This window comes from Anomaloglossus baeobatrachus, chromosome 9 (assembly GCF_048569485.1).
Source record: "Anomaloglossus baeobatrachus isolate aAnoBae1 chromosome 9, aAnoBae1.hap1, whole genome shotgun sequence".
Classification (NCBI taxonomy): Eukaryota; Metazoa; Chordata; class Amphibia; order Anura; family Aromobatidae; genus Anomaloglossus; species Anomaloglossus baeobatrachus.
The window spans coordinates 202,150,810-202,163,708 of NC_134361.1; positions in this window are offsets into that span (position 1 = coordinate 202,150,810).

Below are 12,899 nucleotides of genomic sequence, written 5' to 3' on the forward strand. Positions count from 1 at the left end.
TTTTAACAGACAACCTGCAAAGGAAATTATCAATGAAGCAGTAGTTCCGGTCTGATATAGCGTGCGAAACAAGCCGAACGCCAGCGGCCAATACGCTGAATAACTTCATTGGGCAATCCCGCCCGGGCTGCCTCCGTTGCAGCCCTGCTCCTAAAGGAATGAGTGCCAAACTCCAATGGAGAAAAACCCAAGGACCTGAGGCATTTGCGAAAAACCGACGGGAACTGGAATCTCGTCATAGGGGAACCATCTTCATGAACTAGGAATGAAAATTCCCCATGGCGGACCGCCATATAATTATGAACCAATCTAACGGGGCACACAGGTCCGGATATGGAAAATAAGGGAATCCAGCAGCCCTTACCGGATTGGTCAGTCTTGGATTTACGTATGCGAATACGTAAACCCACATTACTCAAAATAACATCGTCATGCCAGAGGCCACCATGGGTTCCTTTAGAAGAAGACACCAACTCACCAATGCGTAATGCACCGAAAAAGGCCAAAGCGAAAGAGGCGGAGAAGAGGGCGGACTCGAAAGGAGAAGGGCAGAAGGCAGGAATGCAGTCAATGATGCGAGACAGGAGGCTAAAGGAAACTGGCCTCCTGCTCTCCTTGCTAGGACGCCCTCTGCTCCATCCCTTGACTGCCTGCCACACTATGAAAAATTTGGTAACATCAGACCATCCCCGAAGCTTAAAATGAAAAGCGAGGCCGGACAACCGGTTCCTAGCGACCGCGCTCGACAAACCATTGTTGTACATATGCATCAGGTATTGGCAAGTCACTTCCAGCCTGGAACATTCAGATATAGCGATTGGGTGGCACGCAGTGAAAACTAACCATTCGGCCCATTCCTTACCGTAAGAACGCCATGTCACCGGGGCCACGGAGGATGTCACCAACAGCATCAACTGCAGTCCAGCAGGTCCCACATGCTGGATGGGCACGAGAGTCCCTCTGCTTGGGCATGAGGGTAAAGGTGTCGGAATTTCTGAAAGTCAAAACAGGACAAGGAATCAGCTATCATGTTACACGTACCCGGAACATAGCGAGCTTTTAACCAAATGTTGAGCTCCAAACATTTAAAAACCAAACATCTCAGCAGCTTGATATCAGGCAGGGAAGACGAAGTCAGGTGATTAATCGCGTGGACCACACTCGAGTTATTTGAGCAAAATAAAATTCGCCTATTCTGAATAGCAGGGCCCCACCTAGATACAGCTGCCACAATGGGGAACAACTCAAGGAGCGTTATATCGGAAATGAAACCGTTGGTATGCCAGGATGAAGGCCAACGCTCCGCACACCATTGGTCTTTAAAGATAACGCCAAAACACAACGACCCAGATGTTTCGGAAAAAAGTGGTAGCTCTGTATTGGACACAAAACTGTCTTGAAAACAAGTGCGACCATTGTACCTGGAAAGAAATTCTTCCCACACGGCCAAATCCTCACGCAAGCGGGAGGTAATCCGGATACGATGATGGGGGAGCCGAACACCTGTTGTAGCCAGCGAGAGCCTGCGGGAAAAAATTCTGCCCATTGGCATGACCCGACAGGCAAATACTAAGAGGCCCAGCAACGATTGCATCTGACGTAGGGTCACACTCCGTACAGCGCAGAACCCCTTTATCATGGACAGCAGCTTCGACACCTTGTCGTCTGGAAGCCGGAAGACCATTACGTTTGAATCGATCTCGATACCTAGAAAAGACAGGACTGGAGAAGGACCGATAGTTTTGTCCTCAGACAACGGAACTCCAAATCTGGCCATGAGGTTGCAGAACGTATCCAATAAGACTTGACAATGGGAGGAGCCTTGAGGGCCCACAAACAGGAAGTCGTCAAGATAATGAATGACAGATTGAGAACGGGACTCAACCTTAACCACCCACTTCAAAAACGAACTGAATAATTCAAAATAGGAACATGAGATTGAGCATCCCATAGGAAGGCAAGTGTCAAAGTAGTAATAACCATCTACGAAGCAACCGAGTAAATGGTAACAATCCGGATGGACCGTCAGGAGGCGGAAAGCCGACTCAATATCTGATTTGGCCATGAGCTCACCCGGACCCGCCTTCCTGACTAACTCAACGGCTCTGTCGAAAGATACATAAGTCACCAACGCCTCACACTCGAGTATACCGTCATTAACGGAAGAACCTCTAGGATGAGATAGGTGGTGTATCAAACGGAATTTTCCAGGCTCTTTTTTTGGTATGACTCCCAGGGGGGACACCCGCAAGTTTGAAAATGGTGGTGAAATGAAAGGGCCTTCAAATCTGCCTTTAGTTAACTCAGTTTTAAGCTTTTCTAGCAGGACGTCATGGAATTCATGCGCGGACTTAAGATTCTGAGCAAAAAGAGGGAGTCTGGTAAAGTTGAAGGGGATGAAAAACCCGAAACTGAATCCAAAGCGCAACTGCGCGGCAGCCTCTTTATTGGGGTAACGGTCGAGCCACGGCCCCATCGCGGCTACGCTCACCGGGGTCTTTATGGTCGGACGGAGTTGACGACGATTTAGCTGGCAATTTTGGAGAAGGTCGAGAGCACTTCACTGCAGCATGTGTGCCTCCGCAATTGGAGCATTCATGTTTATATCTGCAGAGACCGAAGAATCGGCAGTGACCCTCATTGAACAACCAGCACGTGCCGGGTCTACGCACGGCCACTGAACTGGAACCGGCGGAGTTGCCAGAGGCCGCAGACGGAAAGGGGTTTTTTGGTGTCATCATGAAACGCAACCATGAGTCCGTAGCTTTTACTCCCCAACCTAAATGGGGTTGGAGTGCTAAACGGCGCCGAAAGTCTTCATCATAGCGCCACCAGGCCGAGCCGCCATGCGCTTTGAAAGAGTTAAAAATTGAATCGGCATATATAAAGAGCTCAGAACAACGTTCGGGGTGCTTTTGACCCATAACGCAACCCATGACAAAAAAGGCTTGCAGCCAATTGTTAATTGTTTTCGCGACTCTGGGTTTCCTCTCAAAAGGCCGATCAGCGGACCGCCGCTCTTTGTCAATCGTGAATTGTTCAGTGGATACCAGAGACCAAATGTCAATGTAGTCATTGGCCCATATTTTATTAGTAGTCTCGGTATCAAGATGCGAACCCAAGGGGGAAATACCACAAAAAAACGTGCCCCTATGTATATCCGCACGGGGAGGGAGGTCGGGTCTCTTTTCAGGTTGCCGGCCAAGTAATAAAGGGTTAACTAATATCTTATTACCCGGGGTATTAATATGTGCTAGCAATGTTTGTAATGACATAGCCGTTGTATCAGGCCCTGCCCAAGCCCCGGAATAATTGTACTCACCAACAGCAGGAGGATCAGTAGGATTAAGCGGTATCTCTGGAGCAGCTGAAACGTGCGCCTGGTCTATATATGTCTCGGCGTCCCTCTGGCGGCTGGTTCTGTGTCGAGAGGGCCTACCAGACACTCCAGACTCATCAGACGACTCCGCCGTGGTTGAAGGCGAACGCTATCTTGAGGACCGTGAACGATGACGTCGGCGAGAGGACCTGGACCGGCGCGTAGAATAGCCGGTATGTCGATCACGATCCCTCTCGTAGCGACTACGCCTATAAGGGCTTTGGGAATGCGAAGAGGCTGAGGAGGCAGCAGAGCGGTTACCGCGCCCACGGCGTCGCCGACCGTGGGCCGTGCTTCAAGCACCCGCTGCATAATCCACCCAGGGGGCAGATTGAGTAGGAGGAAGCTGGGGTACGTTCTGCGCTGTGGGAGGTAAGGCCATCATTGCTTGTGCTGCAGGAGGCAAAACCATTGCCGCAGGTGCTGCAGGTGGCAAAGCCATCGCCGCAGGTGCTGCAGGAGGCAAAGCCATCACCGCAGGTGCTGCAGGAGGCGAAGCCATCACCGCAGATGCTGCAGGAGGCCAAGCCATCACTGCAGCCATAGCAGGATGAGCAGCCATCCCCCCTTGACTGTTAATGATTTGTGGCAGTGTTTGGGGTGCTACATTTGTGGCTTCTGCCACAGATCCCACCCTGCATACTTCTGAGGCATTGCAGGGTGTGAGGGAAGGGTAAGCACCTGCCATTGGGGGCATTGATTGTGCAGCACACTCCTCTGCTGAGGAGGAGGAGGAGCTGCTGCGGCTATTATGGCCTCCCATAGCTAAGGGAATAGGCCTTACAGGAGGTGGAGGAACTGCAGAGCGCTGCAGCGTTTGTGGGACAGCAGACGGAAGCAGAGCAGGGAGCGATGGTGATAAAGATGGCAGCGCCGCTTTGCCTGCAGGACAGGTAAGGCTTGCGGCCGCTGCATGCGTTGGAGCTGGGCGGGTGGGCGGGGCTTCACATGAGGGACGTGAACGCGCGCGTCCAGAGCGCGAGGCGCGCACACGCCCCCCGCGCCTGCGCTGAGACGCTCCTGCAGAGGGGCTCAGACGCTCCGGAGGGCGGATTGCAAGGGCAGGCCGCCTGCCGACCGGTTGTAGTGTCTGTGCCTCAGGAGGGGGGGGGACGCTGCTCACCTAGAATTGTAGCAAGCCATGCGTCCCCTTCCCTCCTGATCCTGTCCCTGACAGCGTCACCAAGCCTGTCAGTCATCTCTCACCAGCTTAATCCGGTTCTCACGCAGTGAGGAGAGGCCGGAATCAGGAAGAGAGGGACTTTATATAGGGGAAAACTATGGAACTGGGAACAATCCCATTGGGCAAAATCTATAAGGGGAGGGTGTGTTAAATCGGACATGGGAAGAATGCTTAACCCTGTACTGCCTGGGCACAGCAGTCAGGGTGCATCCAGTTAATTACTGACATGCCCTATATTCTGAACATCTCTATGATATAAAAAACATCAGTAGCAGAAGCCCATCAGGTGCCTCCCAGCACTTTATCAATGTGCACAGTGGCAATGTGGACTCCTTCAGAGTCAATGCTATTGAACAGATTTTTTTACCTAAGAGAGGAGGAAATCCTGTGTCTATATTGCATTTAAAAGAGGCAAAATGGATCTTTGACTTAGGCACTAGGATGCCCTTTGGGTTAAATTTGAGAAACAAACTAAATAATATTTATCAAAATTGATCATTTGTGGTTCGCTAAAGTTTTGGGGGTTTTTTCAGACCTTCCAGGTTTCTGTTTATATTGTATAGTGATCAATCAGTCTTTATTCCACATACCGTATTTTTCGCTTTATAAGACGCACTTTTCCTCCCCAAATTTTGGGAGGAAAATGGGGGGTGCGTCTTATAAAGCGGTAGCGGGGGGGGGGGGGTCCTGTCTGAGGCGATCGGGCGGGTGCCTGTGGCTGCATGCAAGCGGCCGGGTACCTGTACTTGCATGCAGCGGCAGCCGGGTACCCGTGGCTGTGTGCGGGCGGCAGCGGGTGCTGTGTGGGGTCGGCAGCCAGGTACCTGTGCTTGCATGCGGTGGCAGACGGGTACCCATGGCTGTGTGCGGGCGGCAGCCGGGTGCTGTGTGCGAGCGGCAGTCGGGTGCCCGTGCAGGTACCCGGCTGCCGCCCTCACACAGTCACCCATCTGCCGCCCGCACACAGCCATGGGTACCCGGCTGCCACCGCACGCAAGCACAGGTACCCGGCGGCTTGTACGCAGAGTGGGCGGGCAGCCTGCTGGCTGCCACTCTGTGCATGCGGGGCGGGCGGCTGTGCAGCTTACCAGTTGTCCGCGGTCCCACTTTCAAATGATGGCGCCGGTGGAGCTCTTGGATGAGAGCTCCATCTGCGCACGCGCTGCTCCGGGAGTCAGCGCGTGCGCAGATGGAGCCCTTGGATGAGAGCTCCATCTGCGCATGCGTCGCTCCGGGCGCCATTACTTGAATCGGGACCGCGGACACACTCCACCACTGAGCCGTCGCCGCCGCTCCCACCACTGAGCCGCCGCCGCTGCCACCACTGAACCGGGACCGCGGACACACGCCACCACTGAGCAGTCCCTGCCGCTGCCACCACTGAGCAGTTGCCGCCGCTCCCACCACTGAGCCGCTGCCACCACTGAACCGGGACCGCGGACACACGCCACCACTGAGCAGTCCCTGCCGCTGCCACCACTGAGCAGTTGCCGCCGCTCCCACCACTGAGCCGCCGCCACTGCCACCACTGAACCGGGACCGCGGACACACTCCACCACTGAGCAGTCCCTGCCACCACTGAGCAGTCGCCGCCGCCGCTGCCACCACTGAACCGGGACCGCGGACACTCACTGCACCGGCCTGCTGCACGGCTCACACGCCACGGCTGCTGCCGCCACCACGGACCCCACGGATCCTGCCACCGCGGATGCCACCGCGCCTGCAACCACGGACGCCACGGCACCTGCAACCACGGACCCCGCTGCCACTGACCTGCCGCGCCTGCCAGCACAACCTGTGCCTCCTGTGACCCCGCTTCACCACCACTGCTGCCCCCCTCCGGTAAGAGAACACCGGAGTATAAGACGGACCCCATTTTTCTTTTTTTTACCTTTTTTTATGTCTAAGTTTGGGGTGCGTCTTATATTCCAGTGCGTCTTATAAAGCGAAAAATACGGTATGTGTTGTGCTTGGTGAATGTTTAGCCAATGTAATCCGCTGTCCAGGTGTTTGGTTGTCACATGTTTCTTTTTGGCTATAAAACATTTGTGTGTTCACTCATGATGTTAGATAACTAAGGACATACACTGTCCGAAACGCGTCTTCCTTTCCATTCATGTGAATTGGTTTTATCGCTTTTAACCTTGTTGAAATAAAAGTCGAAGTTTTTATTTTACTGGACGCAGTTGCTGGATTTTCATTACCTACCTACATGCTGTGGATTTGCCTTCCATCCGTGCACCGTCTCAGGATCACATCTTTATATTGGGGTGAGCTGGATTTTTTTGTTCCTATACATACATACATACATACTAGCTGTACTCCCCGGCTTCGCCCGGGTTAATAACTGCTGTTGTGGCGCCCCTGACCTGGTCAGGCACCACTGAGTACTGCACCCATGCTGGGGACAGTACAACACAGGTAATCCAGAAGGCTGACCGGGGTGTGGAACACAGGCGCATAGTGATCAGGTCTCACACATGTACCCATGGGAGGACCCCTGGGGATCCCAGGAGGGGGCAAGCCTTCACCTTCACTGGAATAGTGGAGGGGGTAGAGCCTCCATCTCCTCTCAAGGGGTGTGGTGGAGAGTCTGGTTGCTAGGTGGCGTAGGCAAGAACAGGAGAGGAGGGGAGTGAGTCAGTTAGGGCAGAACTCCATAGGGCTCAGTGAGGAGCAGACCTGTGGGGCTGTTGCTGTCTAACAGCGCCCGCGCAGTGGCTACAGACGGGGGAGAACGGTCAACTAGGAGTGCTACCTGAAAGCCAGCTTCAGCTAGGGAGTGCAACGGAGTGGGAAGTAAGGAGACTGCTAGAGAGCACCAGGCCCAACCGGGCGGCAGATCCCGAAGCGGGGATAGATTCAACTTTCTTCTGCTGAACCTGCCGGTGTGGGGCTCTTAAAGCCCACACCACAACACTACAAAAGCAGCAGCCACGTAACCACAAGTTTGGGCCCATAGGTCATAGGAGGCAAGAGGCTGGAGTGGCCTGGTCCGGGGAACAAGCACACGGCGAAACAAGAAGGGGAGAGAGGCTTGGAGCATCTTCCCTGGGTGACCCCCATAGGGACTCAAAGTCGGGGTTACCCCAAACCACCAAGGGCTAAGGAAGGCGAGTCAGTAGTCACCCTCATAAAGTCATCCTGAAGGATACCTGGTTCCCATCTGGTTCATCCCAGCTACGCCCGGGCTACTCACCCTGCCATCAAATGTGAGTAAAGCCCTTGAAAGACATTCCTGCCTGTGTGGTTATTCTGCGACTTGTGGTACTACAAACCTACACTGGGCCCTGGGGCTTGCCTCACTCTCAGGAGGCTACTACATCCGACTGCATCCACCATCAGCCCCAGGCGTCCCCTAACCTGCAGTGGCGGTCCCCACTGACCGCAATACTGAGAGTGGCGTCACGATCAAACAAGAAGATTTCCTACCAGTGACGGAGATCCAGCAACGTGGAGTCCCTGAAGGTAATGCACCGACACTGACACTACACCTGTGGGGCTTCACATCTGGCGTCACGAACAGGATAAGGACTAGACCTGTTCAGACAGGTGACCATGTGCCTGGGCGGTCCGCTTGAAAAATTGGAAGCGCCGCCATATTGCCACCATGAAAAGCGCGCTGAAAGACAACAGCAGCCCGCGCTGGAAGAAGTTACCGCCCACGAAGAGGTGTGGCTACCCAGAGATCCTCTGCAGAGTCCTGACCTCGCTGATGAAGAAAGCGGAGGCGTCCAGAAACGGCGAGAGAGAAGGGAAGCCACAAACCTGCTGCTGCGGAGAGCAGAAATGGAATCCAGACACGGATACCCCGAACCAGGCTCTGCTGCCTGGTGGTGCCGGGAGCTTGCCCTCTTCTGTGATCAGCTGGAGGCCAGGATTATGCGACGGCTCTATGAGGAACGCAAGGAGCTTCTAGAGAAGGCTGCAGCGGTCCGGACCTATGAGGAGAGAGCCGCGCGGAGCCTGCCGGATCGAGCGGCGACGACGATTCAGACCCCGATGGGTGAGTCCGGTGTTGCCCCGGCTAGAACAAGAGCCCCGACCCTGGCTGCTGCGACCGCGGTCCCAGAGGAGGCGCCCGGTGCGGCGATGCTGAGTGAGGCCGCAGCCACGCTAGGTGCGGCCCGCCAAGACCAGGCCGCCGCCATGCCAGGCGCGGCCCGCCAAGACCAGGCCGCCGCCATGCCAGGCGCGGCCCGCCAAGACCAGGCCGCCGCCATGCCAGGCGCGGCCCGCCAAGACCAGGCCGCCGCCATGCCAGGCGCGGCCCGCCAAGACCAGGCCGCCGCCATACAGGGCGCGGCCCGCCAAGAGATTGCATCACTATTTTCCCCGGCCTGCAAGGCCAGAGCAGACACCGCTCCCCAGTCCAGAGAGGTCCCTGCTAGGAAGACCCTGATAGGAGAGGACCCTGAATACTGGAAGCTGAAGGCTGACCTAGAGGCCCAGTTCCCACAGGAGATGGTGGATCGGTATCTGCTCCCTCCGCATACCCCCAAGGAGATTCAGGCAACCCCTGCAGCTGCGCCGGAGAGTCCACCACCTGGGCCAGCTGAAGAACACTCATCCCCAGCGCTGCCACAACCAGAGTGCGGCGAAGAACTAAGGGGGAGGGGAGGCCAGGAAGCAGAAGGGCTGACTCCGATGCCAACGGCAGCAGACCCCTACCCAGAGCCGGAGATGCTGCCCTATTCCCGCTGGGAGGAGGAAGACTTGACACCGTCAGCAGATGAAGATCAACCCAAAGACCTCACCTGGAAGCCCACAGGCATGAATCCAGCCCGCAAGACACGGCGCAGCAGAACACAGGTTGCTCCAGCACCACAGTCTCCAGAGCAGAGAGAAGTCACGGTCAGAGACCTGGAGGAGAAAAGGTGCCTAAGAAGGTCCAAAGCCCAGGCCAGAGGACCCCTGTGTCATGGCGTAGTGGAAGATTTCAATCTGAGAAGTGGTTATGGATTCATTGTAGCCCCTGGCATCAAGGAGGGGATATTTGTTAACAGGAGAGATGTAAGCGCTCATCTGCCTAGAGGACACCCTGGCAGAAATCTAAAGATGGGAGACTCAGTTCAGTTCACCATGCATCAGGGCGAAAGGGGCTACTATGCCCTGGACGTAGCGCTATGTCCCAGCAAACCTTACAGCCATCCCATGCTACAAGAAAGACAAGAAAGACAAGAAAGACAAGACAGAGATAAAGGAACAGATGCAGAAAAGGAAACAGACGAAGACCAAGAAAGGAAAGATAAAGAACCTACAGATGAAACAACCACAGACAAAGATCCTACAGATGAAACAACCACGGACGACGACGGAGAGCAAGAAAGTCACAGGTGCCGGTGCCCTACATGCCCACGCCCTGGTGAAACGGAGGAGTAGAGTAGAGAGAAGTAAAGAAATACAGCAAGTTACCAGTTGAAGTTTTGACAAGTTTTGTTTGCAACGTTTAAGAAATGCGCCCACAAAAACTATTGTGAGAAAACCATAAACCTTAAGGCTATGAACTTGCTATAGCCACAAACTCTCGCAGTGTAAATAGTTACACCAGTGGCACCACCACCAGGGCCAGCCTGTTTAGGGGCTTGGCTCGTCTGCAACCAGGGGGGCCCGTCCGTAGAAAAGGGCCTTGGCTCACCTGCGACCAGAGAGCACGCCTGTTTATGGGGCCTTGGCTCACCACCACAAAGAGGGTACCTGGTCAGCACCAACTGTGGAGGCCGCCTCTGAATCCTGCCAGAAGAGGCTGACGGCGCGGATCCACCAGGCCAGGTATACCCTGAAACCACCAGCCCATGAAAGCCGCCTCTACATCCTGCCAGAAGTGGCTGAAGTCGCGGCCAACGGGAGAGGAAGATTGGAGAAAAGGTCTGGGGAAACGGATGGCCCAGACCTGGTCACCAACAGGACCGGTGACCTGCCTCCTGAGAGGGTTTTGGGTGGGTTAACGGACTTGTGGGTGGAGGGTGGTGATGTCTGATATCTGGTGGTTTTAAAAAAATGTTTTACATGTTTTAATGTTTTATGCATTTTAAAATGTTGTCTTGCAGCCCGAGGACGTGCTGGTGATAACTAAGGGGGAATGTGGCGCCCCTGACCTGGTCAGGCACCACTGAGTACTGCACCCATGCTGGGGACAGTACAACACAGGTAATCCAGAAGGCTGACCGGGGTGTGGAACACAGGCGCATAGTGATCAGGTCTCACACATGTACCCATGGGAGGACCCCTGGGGATCCCAGGAGGGGGCAAGCCTTCACCTTCACTGGAATAGTGGAGGGGGTAGAGCCTCCATCTCCTCTCAAGGGGTGTGGTGGAGAGTCTGGTTGCTAGGTGGCGTAGGCAAGAACAGGAGAGGAGGGGAGTGAGTCAGTTAGGGCAGAACTCCATAGGGCTCAGTGAGGAGCAGACCTGTGGGGCTGTTGCTGTCTAACAGCGCCCGCGCAGTGGCTACAGACGGGGGAGAACGGTCAACTAGGAGTGCTGCCTGAAAGCCAGCTTCAGCTAGGGAGTGCAACGGAGTGGGAAGTAAGGAGACTGCTAGAGAGCACCAGGCCCAACCGGGCGGCAGATCCCGAAGCGGGGATAGATTCAACTTTCTTCTGCTGAACCTGCCGGTGTGGGGCTCTTAAAGCCCACACCACAACACTACAAAAGCCGCAGCCACGTAACCACAAGTTTGGGCCCATAGGTCATAGGAGGCAAGAGGCTGGAGTGGCCTGGTCCGGGGAACAAGCACACGGCGAAACAAGAAGGGGAGAGAGGCTTGGAGCATCTTCCCTGGGTGACCCCCATAGGGACTCAAAGTCGGGGTTACCCCAAACCACCAAGGGCTAAGGAAGGCGAGTCAGTAGTCACCCTCATAAAGTCATCCTGAAGGATACCTGGTTCCCATCTGGTTCATCCCAGCTACGCCCGGGCTACTCACCCTGCCATCAAATGTGAGTAAAGCCCTTGAAAGACATTCCTGCCTGTGTGGTTATTCTGCGACTTGTGGTACTACAAACCTACACAGGGCCCTGGGGCTTGCCTCACTCTCAGGAGGCTACTACATCCGACTGCATCCACCATCAGCCCCAGGCGTCCCCTAACCTGCAGTGGCGGTCCCCACTGACCGCAATACTGAGAGTGGCGTCACGATCAAACAAGAAGATTTCCTACCAGTGACGGAGATCCAGCAACGTGGAGTCCCTGAAGGTAATGCACCGACACTGACACTACACCTGTGGGGCTTCACACTGTTAATAAAATAGAATGTATTAACAAAATTGTATTCTACAAAAACCACAAAACATATAGATATAAATGTAATTATAATGTCTGTCATCTCTCTGTCTCTCTCTCTCTCTCTATCTCTTTGTCTGTCTGTCTGTCTCTTTCCCTGTCTGTCTATCTATCTCTGTCACTTTCCCGGTCTGTCTCTTTCCCTGTCTGTCTCTTTCCCTCTCTATTCGCTTTAATGGAGGCAGGTTTTTTGGTGAATAACTGTAAAGCGCGGGGTTAAAATTTCCCCTCAAAACATAGCCTATGACGCTCTCGGGGTCCAGAAGTGTGAGTGTGCAAAATTTTGTGTCTGTAGCTGCGACGGTGCAGATGCCAATCCCAGACATACACACACACATACATACACACATTCAGCTTTATAGTCTGTCTCTTTTCCTCTCTTTCCCTGTCTGACTGTTTCCTTGTGTCTGTCTATTAACCTGTCTCTCTCTTTCCCTGTCTGTCTCTTTCCCTGTCAGTCTGTCTCTTTGTCTGTGTTTGTCTCTTTGTGTCTGTCTCTTACCCTGTCTATGTCTGTCTCTTACCCTGTCTGTGTCTGTCTCTTTCCCTGTCTGTGTCTGTCTCTATCCCTGGCTGCATTGTGACACGCCAACATTCCATATAAGGGCGTGGCTGCGCATTCTTCTGAAGTTCTGGCTGCACAGTGGCTCCCAGCTCCATTCGCTTTAATGGAGGCAGGTTTTTTGGTGAATAACTGTAAAGAGCGGCGTTAAAATTTCCCCTCAAAACATAGCCTATGACGCTCTCGGGGTCCAGAAGTGTGAGTGTGCAAAATTTTGTGGCTGTAGCTGCGACGGTGCAGATGCCAATCCCGGACATACATACACACACACACACACACACTAAAGGCTACTTTACATGTTGCGACATCGCTAGCGATCTCATTAGCGATGTGAAATTCTAGAGCGCAAGTGCAATCTTTCGAGATCGCACATAGGTAATTTTACGCATGTGCGATCTCAAAAGATCGCACTTGCGATCTAGAATTTGACATCGCTAATGAGATCGCTAGCGATGTCGCAGCATGTAAAGTAGCCTTTACACACATTCAGC